The sequence below is a fragment of the Dryobates pubescens genome, chromosome 23 (assembly GCF_014839835.1).
Source record: "Dryobates pubescens isolate bDryPub1 chromosome 23, bDryPub1.pri, whole genome shotgun sequence".
In the NCBI taxonomy this organism is placed as follows: Eukaryota; Metazoa; Chordata; class Aves; order Piciformes; family Picidae; genus Dryobates; species Dryobates pubescens.
Genome location: NC_071634.1, coordinates 10698182 through 10712743, shown reverse-complemented (window position 1 = coordinate 10712743; position 14562 = coordinate 10698182). Strand labels below are relative to the sequence as shown.

General features: G+C 40.8%; 1 protein-coding gene across 2 annotated transcripts in view; it reads right to left on the bottom strand.

Moving 5' to 3' along the window:
- JAKMIP1 (janus kinase and microtubule interacting protein 1) overlaps window positions 1-14159 on the bottom strand; it is a 111925-nt gene extending 97766 nt beyond the window's left edge. For both annotated transcript variants that reach the window (XM_054172432.1, XM_054172431.1), the window contains exon 1: window positions 13997-14159. The gene's annotated coding sequence lies outside the window, so the exon portion shown is untranslated. The remainder of the gene's footprint in view (window positions 1-13996) is intronic.
- Window positions 14160-14562: the final 403 nt, after the last annotated feature.

Sequence of the window (14562 nt, the reverse complement as noted above, 5' to 3'; positions counted from 1 at the left end):
ATGATTTTAATGGAAATTCAGCAGTTCTAAAAAAAAGAGGCTTAGAGGAACTGTGAATTCCTTTATTGTCAATATTTCCTATACTCTCTTTGCAATTGTGATATATTGAAAAAGTACATATTTCAATTGTCCATTTTTAGAGCTAGCATTATCTGATAGGTTGCTTGGTTGCATGGTTTAGTTGATTAGGTGGTGCTGGATGATAGGTTGGGCACGATGATCTCAAAGGTCTCTTCCGACCTGGTCTATTCTATTCTATTCTATTCTATTCTATTCTATTCTATTCTATTCTATTCTATCTGTGCTTCTGCTGAAGTATTCAAGTTCACAGCCTAAACTAGGAAAAGTAAGAAATCTAATAACTTGAATAAAGAAATAAACATATTAGTAAACATAAACATATGCTGCACATATTTCAAGTTTATTCCAATCTGACCAGCTCATTAATATTTTCATTGAAAGAAAAGCCACCCCACCCTAGATAACAGTGCTAAATTCACAATGAATTCCATGAAAGAGTCACCTGCAAGTTTTATGTTTCCATTGGTTTGTTTTTAAGCATAGCATTGAAAAGGTGAACAAAACAAAATACTATTGTCAGTCAATATAGGGTGACTTTATGGTAGCCACCTATTAGATTAAACTACAGGACTATATTTAACCTGAGAAGATAGGGTCCCATTTATGTAATCCTGCTTTAGGAGCTTCTAATGAGTTACTGCAGCCTAACCCAGATATGCCTGCCAGCAAGTTCCCTGCTCTTTCATGTCAACCCAATGAGCAGAGCACAATTTCCTTGCAAAAATTACTGCACAGCACAAAGAACACTCTTGTTAAAAACATTGATCGATACAATCACTAAGCTAAAAATAAACTTCTGCCTAGTTTCACTCCTATTTATCACACAGAAACTTTATTTTTGTTTGTGTGATATTTGCTGTATAGCTGTAGTCACAGTGTTACTAGGAAAAGATTCCTGAGGCAGAGGAATAAGTAGTCAATGGAATTAGGTAAGTACAGAAACTGATAAGTCCATTGCTACTAGAACATTCCCAGAGAGAGCAGATGTCTACATTTACAAGTTAATGAATGCACACAGACAGTACTGAAAGATGCTTTAGATGTTAACTGAGTTATTAGCACAGTGGCCTCTTTCTGCCTTAAAAATCTACTGACATGAATGTTCATCCATCTTAGAAACGTCTTCATCTTTTAGAGAGCATCCACTGGGAGTCAGGCTTCCCCAGCTGAGAGTCCTGCACACAGCCACCTGTCTCGCAGACACATATGGCACTTGGGGATCAGCAGGAGCCAGGGTGAGCGTCGGTCACTCAGTAACATCTGCCAGCTGATCAAAAGTGGCATTAATGAAATTCTAAAAGGAGTTTAGTTCACTCCTCCATGCTGAAAGACAGCTGTAGTGACAAAAGGTGTACAGAAAAAGCAGCACATTGAGATTATAGATGATAAAAAGGGGCAGGGAAAGGATGATGCTTTTCAGAACATGCTTTCTGACCCAAGCCACCTACTGCAAACACCTTGCCAAACAGAGTCGGTACTGTTTGACATCAAGCACAGCATGAAATTTAAAACAGTGATGTCAGAAACAAGGACAGGAATAATAAAAGCCTCAACTACAAACAGAAGAAAATATTGAGAGGCCATCATTATTATTTGTCATTGCATCACACACTGCAGTACTTGTAGCTTCTAGATCTGGCTATATTTAAAGGGTTGTTAGCATGAAGGTCATCTCAACAAATGCTATATGTATTAAAATAGTTTGGATTTCAGTGTCACTAGTTGAGTTCTTTACACCGTGTCTGCTGATAGTGTACCAACAGGAAAAGCACCAAGAATGCATTTCAGAGAGGCATAGTTTCAGATCATCACATTTTCTCCAGGGCATTAGGATGCTGTTGTCTGCTGTTCTATCAGGACCACAGATTTCAAGATTCAGAGCACAGTGACTATACCAGGAAATAAGACATGGCAGACCCAAAGCCAAACAAGGCCAATAGACCATAAACATAGACTCTTGGCTTCAAGTGTTAATTATTTCACTGCAAAGCTAAGGAAAGTTCTTCCACTAATTTAGTTTTTCACAAAGGAAACAATGAGGTGTGTCAAAGAAAAATAGTTTACATTTATTTTACTTAAAAGCTGTAAAAGAAAAAAACAAACTCCCACAATGATAGGAAAAAACCCAAACAAACAAATAATGACCTCTTTTGAGCAAAAGAAGAAAAGAATACAAAGCTTACAGGAAGAAAGGAAGAGAACACCAGGTTTGATGACTGGCAATCTGAGCCCTTAGCTTGTTTAACTGTTGCATACAAATAGATGAGAGATTTTATTCTGTGATGGGAGTCAGCCAGAACGTGAATCCTGTTATCTCTTTCACCATGTGGTGCACCTACCAACTAAGGCACTGTTTCTGCATCATGAGGATGCAACATAAACATTTTGTGTAATGCAACCTGCCTGCTATCCAAGTATTTTTGTGAAGACTTCTGTTGCCAGCATTTTCGTGCCTTAAGCTACCATCTGAAACATGGAAAGCTGCCCTTTGTCAAAGTGCAAAAGCAACACGAAAAGGAAGCAGAGGGTAAACTTCTGCTTCCCTCCCTATTCAGCAGTTAACCTGATGTATTCAATCCTTCAGATTTCAAACAAACAATCAGTAGTCAGATATTGCACATTGTCTCCAATCTATCACTGATCTTGGTTGTTCACATGAAACACATTCATTTTAATGCAGCTCAGTCTGGGAGAGGGCGAGACATGAATCCTGTTCCATGCCTGGTCACTGGGCTGAATGGCACCGTAAGAGTCAGATGTTGAACCATCATACAAGAACCATTCACCTGCAGCTTTCTTTAAATCACATATTACACAATGAAAAACCAAAGAGGAAAGTATAAAGATGCTTTATTATAACACATTTAAAATTTAGAAGTGTTGTTACACTCACTCAGATATTAAAACCAAAACAAAACACACAAACAAACAAACCACCAAACAAGTGTAGTAAGTTAGGAGAAAGCTGACTAGAAGAAAAATCAGAAATTAGGAAGTAAGTAGCTTGCTATTAACAAGAGAGAAAAAATGGTCACTCTCCTCAGTGTAAGGGCAATTCCAAAAAAACTTCATTAGACAAAGCTACTTCATGATTCAAATTGCCTAATATGAAGATATATTATGAATATTAATAAAGGCATATTACACAAGTGCAGATAGAGATGATCTGAGCAGACTGCAATGTATATTCCATCCTACAGAGACAGATAATCTCAATGGAAGGAGAGAAGCAATTATGTAAAAAGGAAATGTAGACTAAAACGGATATTGGGGGAGGGGAGGGGGGAAGGGGAAGAGATTCAAGTTACCCAGGTGGTGCTTCATGAATAAAGAAGGAAGAAAACTTCAATAACAGAGAAATCATGCTATGAAAGAAGAAGAGGAGGACTATCAACTAAGTATAAATTCTATACAGATTATTGTATGGAGGCATGAAACATCTGAATGAAAATGCTACTAACAGAAACCAGAATGTTTCAGCCATGTTAGAAGAATAGCAAAGCTGAGCTCCAACTTACGTACAGATCAACATTATGAAGATGGCATTTTCTTGCTGGCTCAGTGTCTCTTGTAGAATGATAACAAAAGAATTTATTCCTTTCCTGCCATGTGGATAGGCAGAAGGACAACTAAGCAACCACCACTTTTGAGAACTCTGCTTTCTGTATTATCAGGAACAGGATGATAATTTTGTCTCCTTGACATACTTCCACGGTGAGCATTCCAGACACAGAAGCAGCACATCAAACTCCCCTGACATTAAAAGATGAAATAAATCTCTGTACAGAGACTACTATTCCCCACACCTATAACTCAGGAACAGAAGCAGTGTCAAACTCTGAGCCAACCTGCACATTGTCTCTTTGCTAGTCACAATGATGTAGGCATCAGTTCTGAAATGTATTGCACAGCTTCACTACAGGCACAGCCAAGGCAAAATCAGGCAGATATCCAAGCCTGACCATATCTTGCAGATTAAGGCCCCCATGCAACCCAGTGTTATTAGAAATGCTATCATTTTTTCCCCTTGAAAAATAAAAACTTTACATATATTTGAACACAAGCACCACAACATTTTGCCCATCTACTGCATTACAAAACCACAGGGGGAAAAAAGGTGCAAAATTGAATTGAACTGCTTAAGTGATGAAGCTTTGATATTTAATTGAAACTGTAAATTGCTAAAAACAATACATAATTTTATCCTGACAGTCCCATTGAGACCAATATTTCTCACTGCACTGCAAGCTTATTCTAAGCTGTTTACTATCCCAAATCCCACTAACAGCAAGGAGAAAAGAAATCTCAGGTCTAGAGCTGGCTTGCCATAGGTATAGGCTGGAGTTTCATGTTCACATCTGCTTAAGTCCTACCCAATCCAAGGTGAAGCTTAGATGACAGAATCGAAGGCTGACAGTCTTCAGCACAACTTTACAAATCTATATGCCAGTGTTTCCTGTAACTTGCTTTCCACATTCCTCCTGGGCTCAGCTATTTATTAGTTTATGTGTATTCAAGCTGCATTTAAGTCTTCAGCCACATGGCTGGCACCCTTTCTCCTACATTCTGCTCACTAAAGTCAAACAACCATAGATACTGCTATGCAGAATGATATTAGCTAACCAGAGAATAATGGATTGCTCCAGTGTGATCTATAAGCTTTGATGCAGCACAGAAGATGGTGCTGGGAGGTGTTTTAAAATTCTCTGAAGAAATAAAAACTCCATAATGGATGGGATGAAGTGTCTGTAAAGGGATGCCAAGCTAGACTGCATTCGATCATGTACAATTTGCTCTAATTTAAAGGGGACAGAAGTGGCACTAAAAGGGACCTTGCTGGCAAAGGAGGAGCAAAAGGAGGAACAAACCAGGGGATCTACATTCAGATAAGGGTGAGCAGGTGGGCAGGGACATATTCCAAAGGCAACCTGTTTTGCTCTCAATGAGCCACCACATCTTGGATGAGTATACTGAAAATAGTTACCTGGGTAAAAAAAGAGGGGGGAAAAATAGATAAATCAGGAGCTACTTCCCAGTTTTTCCACAGAGAAAACAGACACTGAAGGCTTGTCCAGGAATTTCAACATGTGGGTTAAGAGCCATCTCTCTCCTGCTAAGATTTTGTTTAGCCAGCCTGCAGAGAAATGTTATGTGCTACCCCAGAAACATCGCCAACCTCCAGCATATTCTAGGTCTCTAAGTTGATACCAAGTAAACATCCATATGAAGAAGAGGGCATGGATCATGTGAAGCATTGTCATATGGATGTTCACAGGCAGATTTAATGAGTCTCAGAGCTCCAATAGAACTTGATAGAGTATATTCATGTTTTAATCCACTAGTGTGCTGGGCTATCTTAATGCCAAGAGGAAGGTCTGTGCTGCTTTTCAGTCACGAAAGTTTTGGACTGTGTCCCCAGAGTCATTTTGTCTACTAAAATCTTAAGAAGATGTACAAGTATGCACTTACAGTCCCACTTTTCAGGACAGGTTTCATTAGCCAGAAATGCTGCAGTGTAAAGGATACTTATGTATTCAAACCCCCAAAACTGAGGCATCTCCTCCCATACAGAGAGATAAGGGTGTTGGTGGCAACCACAATGAGTGTGACTACCACTGTCAACATCTCTGCCTGGACTAGTCATTATTTACATCCAGTGTATATCCAGAACACATGCAATAATGTTCATGGATTTATGGATTGCATAAGCTGTAGCTGAGATCAGAACCAAACCAGTCAGTAACAAGAGGGTTCTCATTTTTCTGTTAACAAAACTACAACCCTTGCAAGAGAGAACTGATAACAACATTTCTCTCACCTGTGGGGTGGAGTGTATCTCAGGCAATAATGCAGGAGAAATGAAAAACGGTTTGGGTAATTCAATAACTCTCAAAAATAAGAGTTTCTCACTTTACACTTTCATTGCTAATGAATATATTAAAACCTTAATGATTCCTTGCACATAAGACAAATATGTGTTACAGTAGAAAACAGAATGACATGGCATAAAGTGTGCAGAACATCCATTCCCCCACCATGAAAAAGCCCACAGCATATAAGAACATTTAGCATTTTGCCATCAACAAAGCTTCCTACATAGACGCCCACTCTTTCTTATTTTCTCTGCAGCTTGTTCTTTTAACTCACTCGTCTCCTTCCCCATCTTTCTCACAATTATTGACTTACCTACTTTCTCTATAGCTTCCTCAGATTTGTTTTCATGAGAAAACTGACCATGGAAATAGTTAACTTCTTACAGTAGCTCAGAATACATCATCCTCTTTATGTTTCCCCTCTCCTAATGTATTTATATATCAATAATTTCCTTGAGAAATGGAGGTGTTATTCCAGGGTTTCTGAAATCTGAAATAACTAGAGCAGGATAGTTATTCTGTAGATCTAAGCTTCATGCTGTGATAGATTCACAAATTTGGTCCCACCTCCCAGTAAGGAGATGGCAATTACCACATTCCAGGGCAGGACCATGGATTTTTTCCAGCTCCCTTATTCCACATGTCAGTTACAGCTGATTGTGGCAGCTGAACCAGTAATGCATTTTTGCATCAGATGCACAAGAACTAGATAAGAAAGAACAAACTTGAATTAGGTTTTGCTTCTTCTGCAAATGACAATTACTGGGTTTGACAATCATGATATTTAAGACTCTGCTTTACTGACATCCAATGGGATTTTAGATGTACAGACTTAAATCAGTAATAAATGCACAATATTTATAAGCTATATGGGGATACCTCCCTTTAAAACATTTAGATATTCTTCTGCTTTATGAGAGGAAGCAGCACTTAGAATCCTGTATTGCTTTTGTGCTCTTTGAAGGATTAGCCCCTCTCAATTCCTGGACAACACATACATTAAGTACACTGAGTACTCTGATTAGAGCTTAAGCACTGTTTAAATCAGACACTACTCCATGTAAAACATAATCTGGCATTATTATGAAATTATGCCAGAGTGCTAGTATGCAGGAGTCCTCTATTTCATCCAGTTTGTTGGATGTACTGTCTCTACAAATGTTAACCTTTGAAATATTTTCTGATTGCACATCTGTAACACACACACACACAAATTCTCTGTATTTATTGGGTTTACTCTTAGAAACCACCACTTTGTTACCCAATAGCTAGATTCCTAGTAGCTATATAAACAGACAGAATAAATCTAGTTCTGATATATTGGTTCATGGCTGTGGTCATGATTCCCCACAGTGAGCTGTAAAAATAGCCATCTATCTTCTAGACCAGAAGTCATCTAGGAAAGACTAACATCAAAAATAAGGGGAGGGGAAAAAAAGTAGAAGAAACCTCAAAATGTTTCATTTTCTGAATAATAGATAATAGAAAAAAAATCTGCAAAAAGCAATATGTACACAGAATATTGGTTAGTAACTTAAAGGCAGTGTTGGTACAACTACCTGAATGCAAGGAAGCTTTGTTTTTACTGCAGGACTTTCTGGCTGGTAGAATATGGAACCTTAAAACAACCTAAGAAATTGTAGCATGCGATGGGAATCCCTTAAAAACAAAACAAACAAAACCCACAACAATCTAACCCACCCCCCAAAAAAAATCATCCAAACCAGAAAACATTAATAATGAGATAAAATGAGATATCAAGAATGAAAGACATAATATATTCACTTTTCAAGGTAAACTCGTAGCAGAGAACTCACATTGATGTCATTCAACAGTGAAACTGATTTAAAAATACAAAAAGGCTCATCTGACCTCCTCAGTCATGTATACAAGTCTTAAATTCTGGAGCAGGAGACTGATCTTTGAGACTTCAACCCTTCTTTAGAAATGCAGTTTGAAATTGGCCAGCACATGTAAAAATTAGCCACAAGGGACTAAGCAGATGCATTTTAAGCCTCATTTCTGTAGGAATCCAGGCTACAGCAAATGCAGTTAAAGTTTTTTTGTAAGAGTTTGCCATGTTACTAAAAAAATCAGAATTACCAGAACAGAGAGAGTGTTGAGGCACAGCATCACATCCTCCCTCCCTCTCCTGTGTGATAGCAGCCAAAGCCTTACGCAAAAGCTAATAGGATGATTATCTGCTAGAAAGATTATGCTGCACAGAGAAGGTGAAGTCTGCCTTTGTGAGAGTTAAGTCCATCATACTTACTGGTCTGATGAACTATATTCTTTTGCCCTAGTGCAGACAGGTTTTCACTCTGATCTATCTTAAAATTACTAACTCTCAAAGAACAAATTATAAGAAGCCGGGATAAAATGCATTTGCAGATCCTTCTTTTTAGTTTAAGAAGCAGGGAATCCAGGAAGGGATACAAGAGAGAAAATGTCTGGATTCTTCTTTAAGAAGTAAAGGTCTGCTACACTAAATTAGAAAGTGTATAATTATAGTCTATGCCTAACAAATTTAGCAATGAATGATTAAGACATGATCTGTTCTATGGAAATGCCAAGATGTGACTCAAAGCAGATCAACATAAGGTAAAAACATTGTGAAAGTGGTGCTTTACACCTTGATAGGGGAAAAAAATGTTCTGTTCTTGGGGTTTCAACTCTCATTTCTAAGCAAGTCAGAGATGCAACACATAACCAAGTGTTCTCTCCATGCTGATAGGGACCACATCCAGAAAGAACTACATGAAGGAGTTACTCCAAAATCACAGGAGTACTTACAGCTTAGAGACTCAAAGAGAATAGGAATCATTGTCTCACAAAGTAAAACCTTCACCCCAGAAACACGTCCTGATTAGCCTGAGGCATTATGGTGCAGTAAATAAAAAAGTTACCAGATGCAGAACACTGCTCTATATAGAAAACAGAAAAGGAAGATGAAATCCCAGCCTCAGAATCACTGACAGTTTTGAAAGTCTAATTAGAGTAGGCCTACTTTAGATAGCTAAGATGTTCTTCATTCTGATCATTGAAGAAGAGAAACAAGGTAATTTTGAAAGAACCCAAGGAACATTGCTCTGCAACAACCCACTCTTGTCCTCACCATACAAATAATAACAACAACCAAAATAATACTTCAGTTTCAGTTACACCAACATGCCACTTGGTTCATTTCAACTTAAAACAATTAGATAATGTTAGGATTAAATTTGAGTGCATTATACTCAAAAGGAGGGGGGAGGGGGGAAGGGGTGGGAAATCACCTTCTCACCTGCATGGTGAAGTGAAAGCAACCAGATATGCAGACAGTGCCTGTAATGAAGGCTGATGACAATGCTTACCTTAGCAAAAGGGGCATCATTTATTGGGGTTACACCCAGGAAGCCATCTATTTCATCTGCAGCACATGCTTAACATGAGTGCCGAATCAAAAGTGAAACTGCAAAATACAGCCGGGTGACACTGATGGCACTTCCGTAAGGTAACAGCTATCATAAGAGCAACTACAACCTAAACAGAGGGCATCTGTCAGTTATCCACAATGATGAAAGTTAATTTGAAGCAGCACTGAGAAATCATAGAATTGTTAGGGTTGGAAGGGACCTCAAGGATCATCTAGTTCCAACCCCCCTGCCAGTGGTAGGGACACCTCACACTAGATCAGGTTGCTCAGAGCCACATTCAGCCTGGCCTTAAAAACTTCCAGGGATGAGGCTTCTACCACCTCCTTGGGCAACCTGTTCCAGTGCAACCTGTTCTAGTGTCTCATATACGATAAATACACTCTCTGAAACAGCTCCCATTTTCCTTACTTTCAGGGTAGGGTGCAAGAGAATAGGCAAAATAGTGTTAAGGTGAACTGAAAACAAGAAAAGGGGACAGAATACCTAAAAGAGTCATGAGAGACATCTTGATCCTTTTGTGGCTGTGGTCATGTTCAGCATTTAGTAAGGAATAAATGAGCAACACAAGAACAAACACACAGTGAGCTGATAATATGAATAGTCCCCCTCTTAATTTTGCACCAAGTACAGAACCCCAGCTTACAGACTAAATATATGGTTTTTAAACATGTCTGTTTAGGTAATATTTACATCAAAGTTCTCTTGTCATATCCAAAGCAAACCAAAGATGCTCTCAAAAATCTTCCACTAAAACCAAAGCAAAGTTAAACAGTGTGGACTGCATTGTTTTATGTTTGGTTGATTGGGGTTTTTTTGAGTAGGACATGACCAATACAAAAAAAGTCTATTTGCTGTTTCTAAACTTCTCAACATGTAAGTGATTTTTGGCTAACTTTCATCTCTAGAAACTTGTTTCAGCTAATCATGTTACTATGCTATCAATCATATGGGTGTGTGCTTGTATTGTTTTATATAATGTGTCTTAAAACCAGAGGATGGAAAGGTAAGTTTGAAATGGCCACTCCATCTCTCTCTTTATTGACATATAATTTCCCATTGCAAACTGATAAGGTAAGACAATACATAGTGACTGCAAGATTTTGTGCCCAAAAAGGAACATTAAAAATAACTTTTCACCTCTCATTACCATCAGGCACTTTATCCACTCCTGTCAAACCAGCAGCTGCACATGGGAGCTTCCCAAATATATTTGGTTCTTCATTTGCATTGATGCATGTGTTTGAGAGCCTACATGGTAAAGAATACATCAAATTCAAAAGTAGCTGTGGAATTAAATGACAGCTCTATGAGCCTAGCATTGTGTTGAAAAGAAAAAGAGAAAACCTTACCTATCACAGCACATATCAGCATTTTCTCTTAAGCTGCCATTCTTATCAAGCAAATGAAGAGATGGAAAATTGCAAGCAAGGAGGTTATCCACTTAGAGTTTTAGTGATCTCAAAGAAAGACCTTGGAAGCATTCCATATGCTAAAAACAGGTCTGTGGTTTATAACAATGTGCAAAGGATGACAGTGTCACTGAAAAAGAATGAGTTAAAAATGAGTTTAAACTACTATTACAGTTCAATTTTGAGAATGAATTTTTATGGAACTGCTGAAGCTAATTTCCCTCTTACTGAAGTTACAGCTGATCAGGTTTTTCACTTGACAAAAAAAATCATCAGAAGTTAAATGAAAGGAAGTTAGAAATTTTGGATATGGGGAAGTCAAAAAAAGCACTTTTTTAGATCATGAACTCATGATCTCTTATTGCAACACCAACAAACAAACAATGAAACAATGACTGTGAAACTGATTTTCCTAAATAAAACAGTGTGTCTATCAGTACACAAAGCTGCAATTAAGGCTGGATATTGCCACTTCAAAGTGAAGCAGAATAGAGTTAATTAAAGTTGAGAAGAAAAAAATCAGGATTATAGATGAGAAGAATTTAATGGTTTGTTTCCTTGATGGCAGAGGAACATTAGCTCAGAATTAATAAATGGATAGATAAATTAGATGCAGTAATCAGTGGTACATGTCCATATATCCTCTTAGAGAGAGGCAGTGTGCAAGAAATCTTGCTTCTGTACAAAAAGGCAATCCAACCTCACATTCTTCATTATCTTCTGTTCCTTGACATGTATTTATGTCAGCTCCAGCTGGCCTTATGCTGTCCAGAATATGGACCAGGCCCATTTATTTCCCCAGTACACTTGCTACTGCTCCATCTCCTACTTTCCATCATAACCTATTCAAAATGTTCAGCAGGAAAAAAAATAAAAATCTTTACATGAAAAGAACTATAAACAGGCTCAACTCATGGGCTCTTTAGAGGATGTTTCCGACTCCTATGTTCCCATAACAACAATCTAAGACACTAAAGGAACATATATTTAAGTAGAGAATAAACACTGCTCAGAACATTTCCAAAACCAAAACAAAAACAGGTGCCTTTGTCTGCATGCAGGAGAACCTAAACATGCTGGCCAATTTCTGTATCAATGACCTCCTACAGTACTAGTATCTCAGAGAATAACAGACCAAAGTCCCAGTGCCCCACTGAAGCAGTCATAAAATCATAGAATCAACAAGGTTGGAAAAGACCTCAAAGATCATCAAGTCCAAGCTGTCACCCAAGATCTCATGACTACTAGACCATGGCACAAGTGCCACATCCAATCCCCTCTTGAAGACCTCCAGGGACTGTGACTCCACCACCTAGGGGGTGCTGTCCTTGAACTTGTAGAGCAACTACGCAAAGAGGGGGCTCTTCACCAACAAGAAGAATCACCTCTTCTAACAAGATCCAAGATGTCTGGTCCTTCTGTTCACAACTCCTACATATCTGCTCACTTCATATTAACATCTCATTAACTGTACCCATCCAAAACCAAAAAAACAAATTCCAAGAGGCCACACACAACCTCAAATGAAAGAAACAAAATCATCCCAAGGGATGGAGAAATATAATCAGAGCAGACATTGAAAACAAATGTTCTAAGAGTATCTCAGCTTCTGTACTACAATAACTGATTTTAGCATTATAACTGATTTTAGCATTATAACTGATTTTAGCATTATTAAGGCCCATTTTCAATGCAGAACAAAAGTACCATCACAAAAACATAATGAAGCAGACTTTAAGTCTTTATAAAAACCTTCCTGCCTAAATACCCCGTGAATTCATGTGTCTTAGAATTTGAAAACATCTGATTTTCAGAAGGCTTTGGGAAAACAGCACAAAGCATATTCACCTCTGGAGGAGAATCTGGCATCTCATGGAGATGAAACACAGCAGAGCCTAATCAGCATTACAGAATCCCATTCCTGCATAAACACATACACACGTCATGCTCTGCTGTCAGTGAGACCAATCATGTAAGAAAAGACATTACTGTGTCTACATGATGGGTCCTAAGCATAGGGCAGGGATCTCAGGCAGCAATAAAGAAATGTGAGACTCAATTCTTCCCCCTTGGAAAATTAACTAGGATTTCTTTCTAATGATCCAATGATTTATTTTTGTTTTAATTGAGTAAATAATACAAGCACATACCATCTGTTTAAATCAACATCATTTTGTAGGGTCGTTTGATTAGACAGTGTGGTACTTGGAATATTTGACTGATAATCTGAAAATACCTCACAAAACTAGTTCTTGCTGGATTGTTAAACCCATGTCCACTCCATCCTCTCCATAAACAGAGATCTTGCAAACCTGCAGTGACTCACAGGCCTAACAGCTGCTTCCATGGTTGAGGTAAAGAACTTTTCCCAAAATCCCACACATTCACCAGGATAAACTGGTCTAAATGGGCAACCAATAAACAAAAATTACATGGCATCCGGCCCCCTGGTGTGATCTACTCTGTAGTGTTGCCATAGAAAATGGAAAAGAAGCCTCCAATTAGGGAAGAGGTCACTCTTAAGCAGAGATCTTTTGTAAATATCAGCCAGGAGGAGGGGAAAAGAAAAAAAAAAAAGGCCTCATCCTGAAAACCCTCCAAGGGCAGGCCTCAGCTTTGCTCACAGAACCCCCTGCCAGCAGGGCTCGGTTTGCAAGCATAGCTCTGAACCTCCGCATCCTGCCCCAGAGACCCCGCCCGCAGCCCAGGTAAGGTCCGGGAGCAGGGGATGAGCCGCACCCCTCATCTCACCCTCCCGCAGGTACCGGCGGAGGGGAGGGATGGGTGAGCATGGGCGGGGGGCGGAGGGCTGTCACCCGCCGCAGCTGTAGGGTCCGGGGCTCTCCCTTCTGCACTCGGCTCGCTGATGGCTGCGGGGGAGTTGCGGGAGAGTCGGGGCAGGCAGGAAGCCCGGCAGAGCTGTTCCCCTCGGAGGGCAAGATCCGCCCCTCCTCGCCCGGGGACTGGCAGCGCCCAGCCCTGCCAAGGACCGGCCGCCCTTCCCAGGGCTCTCTCGCCCGCCGGATTACCAGCACGGACGGGCGAGCAGAGGCAGGCACGGCCTCACCCCACCCCAGGCTGCACTTTTTCCCCTTAGGCATCCGCACCATCAAAGTCCCCGAGCGCAGCAGCATCCTCCATCCATCCTCCCTCCCCCACCTCTCTCTCCGCGCCGCCTCCGCATCACCCACTCGTGCCTCTCGCCGCTGAAACTCACCCACGCCACGGACGGCAACGGCGGCAGGGCTCCGCCAAGCGCCTCTCCCCTCTTCTTCTTGGGGTGAGGGTGACACAGGACTCGCTGTCGCGCTGCGGCCGGAGCGGCGGAGCAGGCGGAGATGCACCTCTCGGCAGCCGCACCTCGCTGCCGGCACCGCGCTCCCGCCCCAGCTGTCACCGGCGGCCCGCCTTCGGGAGGCGGTGGCCCCGCAGCCCCGCCCCGAGCAGGGGGGACCCGCTGTCGAAGCCGCGGAATGTCGGGTTGGGGGCGGCGGGGGACAGTGGCTCCCCGCGGGACGAGACACCCGCAGCCTTGGCGGCTTCCCTTGGCCCTGGGAAACTTCTTCCGCGAAGCGAAACCGTGTGTGCAGAAGTCATCGAGGGCTGGTGGGATGTGTGGGGCTCGCCCTTGTGGTCAAGAAGTTGCCCTGGAGTGCAGGAAGAGTATGGCCAGCAGGTCGAGGCCAGCAGGTCGAGGGAGCATTTGTTTCTTCTCAACCAAAAGGGAAATCGGTGCTGGTGTCTGCAGCTCATAAGGTAGAGGACACCGTTCAGTTTGGCAAG